Raw genomic sequence first — 3,815 nt, forward strand, 5'->3', positions numbered from 1 at the left:
AAATTAGAAAAGAAGTAAAACTATCATTATTTGCAGACATGATATTATATGTGGAAAACCTTAAAGACTCCACCAAAAAAAAGTATTAGAAGTAATAAATGAACTAATTAAATTTTAAAGAAATAAAACTAATATACAGAAGTCTGTTGTGTTTCTATGTACTAATAAAGTAGCGTAAAGATACATTAAGAATAAAAAATTTCATTTAAAATTATACAAAACAGAGTAAAATACCTGAGAATAAATTTAACCAAGGAGGTGAAAGACTTATCCTCTGGAAACTATAAGGCATTGATGAAAGGAATTGAAGATGACACTAACAAATGGATAAATATATTATGCCCATGGATTGGAAGAATTAATATTGCTAAAATGTCCATACAACCCAGAGCGATATACAGATTCAATGCAGTGAGTATCAAAATATCAATAGCAATTTTCACAGAAGCAGAACACACAATCCTAAAATTTATATGGAACCACAAAGGACCTCAAATAGCTAAAGCAATCCTGAGAAGAAAGAAGAAAGGTGGTATCAAAATCCCAGATTTCAAGTTATAACACAAAGATATAGACATCAAAACAGTATTATACTGGTATAAAAATAGACTTCTAGACCCATGGAATGGATAGAGAGCCCAGAAAGAAACCCACATTTATATGGTCAATTAATCTATGAAAAAGGGATATACAATGGAGAAAAGACAGTCTCTTCAATAAATAGTATTGGGAAAACTGGATAGCTACAGACAAAAGAATGAAACCAGAGCACTTTCTCAAATTGTACACAAAATAAAACTCAAAATTAATTAACAACATAAATGTGATACCTGAAACCATAACAATCCTACAAGATAACATAAGCAGTAATTTCTTTGACATCAGCCATAGAAATATGTTTTTACATTTATCTTCTCAGGTAAGGACAATGAAAGCAAAAATAAACTATTGGAACTGTGGACTATGTCAAAATAAAAAGCTTTTGAACAGCAAAAGAAACCATCAACAAAACAAAATGACAACCTACTGAATGGGAGAAGATATTTTCAAATGACATATCTAATAAGAGATTAATATCCAAAATGTATTAAGATCTTATACAACTCAACACCAAAACACCCCCAAAGAATTGGAAGTTAAAAATGGGCAAAGGACCTTAATAGATATTTTTCCAAAGACATATAGATGGCCAACTGATACACGAAAAGATGCTCAGCATCATTAATCATCAGGGAATGCAAATCAAAACCACAATGAGATATCTCCTCACACGTGTTGGAATGACTATTATTGAAAATAGAAGAACTAACAAGTGTTGGTGAGGATGTGTAGAAAAAGGGAACACTCCTGTACTGTTTGTGAAAATTTAAATTGGTACAGCCACTCTGGAAAACAGTATGGAGGTTTCTCAAAAAAAAAAATTAACAACTCTGGAATCACCAGTTGTTGCTGAGAATGCAGAGAAAGGGGAACTTTTTTGCACTATTGGTGGGAATGCAAAATGGAAAACATTATGGAGGTTCATAAAAAAGATAAAAATAGAACTACCCTATGACCCAGCAATTTCACTACTAAGCATTTATCCAAAGGATGCAAAAATGCTGATTCAAAGGGACATATGCACCCCAATGTTTATAGCAGCACTATCAACAATAGCCAAAGTGCAAAGAGCCAAAATGTCTATATGTCTATCAACTGATGAACAGATAAAGAAGATGTGGGATATATATATATATATATATATATATATATATATATATAAATACTACTTGGCAATCAAAATGAAAGAAATATTGCCATCTGCAACAACGTGGATGGAACTAGAGGGTATTATTTATGCTAAGTGAAATAGTCTAGAGAAATAAAATATAATATGATTTCACTAATGTGTGGAATTTAAGAAACAAAACAGAAGAACATAGGAGAATGGAAGGAAAAATAAGATAAAAACAGAGAGGGAGGCAAACCATAAGAAACTCTTAAATACAAAGAACAAACTCAGGGTTGCTGGAGGGGAGCTGTGTGGGGGATGTGTTAAATGGTTAATGGGTGTTACTGAGGGCACTTTTGAGATGAGCACTGGACGTCATATGTAAGAGACTAAGAAGATGTGGCATATATATACAATGGACTATTATTCAGCCATAAAAAGGAATGAAATCTTGCTATTTGCAACAGCATGGATTGACCTAGAGGTTATTATGCTAAGTGAAATAAGTCAAAGAAATACAAATACTATATAATTTCACTTATATGTGGAATATATAAATCAAAACAAATAAATAAACAAGCAGAGTCAAATATAGAGAACTGGTAGATTCCAGAGAGGAGGTGGATGGAGAGATGGGTGAAATAGTAAAAGGGGATTAAGAGGTACACACTTACAGTTATAAATAAGTCAGAGATGAAAATTACAGCATAGAGAATATAGTCAATAATATTTTAATAATGTCGTATGGTGACTACACTATTATGGTGAGCATTGAGTAATATATAGAATTTTCATGTTAATATTTTGTAAACCTGAAGCTAATACAAGTTGTATGACAATTATACTTCAATAAAAAAGTAGGGACTTAGCCAGCAATGCTGATCAATTGTCACATGTGGCTGCCTGGTCAAAGGGGTTTTGTGGAGGACAAGACTTGTTGCCTCTCAAATTCCATCCACATCACATCAGAATATTAGTTATTGGTTTATGCCCTAATCTCTGTGGACTCCTCTCAGAAAATGCAAATCTTTAGAGGAAATGTACAGAAAGGGTTTATCTCTCAAACTTAGAGTAAATGTTTCAAAATCTCTATCACAAAAGGCAATGGATGCATGTTGGTGCTGAGAGCTAGAGGAATGTAAGGTATGGGATTGAGGCTGTTCTCTGGCTGGGAGGTCTCTTTGCATCTTATCCCATAAATCACCTGGAATCTGATATTTCAAATTTTGACTCAATGAAGTCCAGTTCTAAAAGATTAACAGTATTTTAACCTACTCTTTTTATATAGAGGAGGGTGGCAGCTAGTTTTCTTTTCTACAGACACTGTTAGAAAAAAAAATGAACTTTGAGTCACCTGGGTGGTTCAGTTGGTTAAGCATTGGATTCTTGGTTTCAGCTCAGGTCATGATCTCACAGATCCTAAGTTGGAGCCCCACGTTGGACTGCACTGACAGCTCAGAGCCTACTTGGGATTCTCTCTCTTCCTCTCTCTAAGTCCCTACACCCCTCTTAAAAATAAATAAACTTTTGGGGCTCTTAAGTGGCTCAGTCAGTTAAGTGTATGACTTTAGCTCAGGTCATAAACTCATGATTCATGGGTTCGAGCCCTGCATTGGGCTCTGTGGTGACAGTTCAGAAACTGGAGCCTGCTTCAGGTTCTGTGTCTTCCTCTCTTTCTGCTCCTACTCTGCTTGCACTCTGTATCTCTCTCCCCCCCCCACAAAAAAATAAAAATTTAAATAAAAGTAAATAAATAAATGTTTAAAAAGGGAAAATAAATGAACTTCGACTAGAGTATGATACATTGAGTCAGACTTGAGGGTAAACATCCTGAACGTGAAGAATACTAAACTCTGCAGGAAGCTGTGACGTCATCTTTTCCAGAGACCCTAAAAGGCCATCATCCATTTCTCTTCTCTTAGTGTATCCAGGGCTAACGAGCAGAGTAATAAATTGCAATGACTTTTCTGGCTTTGTAGTTGAAGATCTTATGAAACTATTTATTTACTTACTTACTTATTTTAGTTTTTATTTTTTAATATAATTTATTGTCAAATTGGCTAACATACAGTGTGTAATGTGTTATCTTGGTTTTTGGGGTAGA

This window comes from Felis catus, chromosome X (assembly GCF_018350175.1).
Source record: "Felis catus isolate Fca126 chromosome X, F.catus_Fca126_mat1.0, whole genome shotgun sequence".
NCBI classification, from domain to species: Eukaryota; Metazoa; Chordata; class Mammalia; order Carnivora; family Felidae; genus Felis; species Felis catus.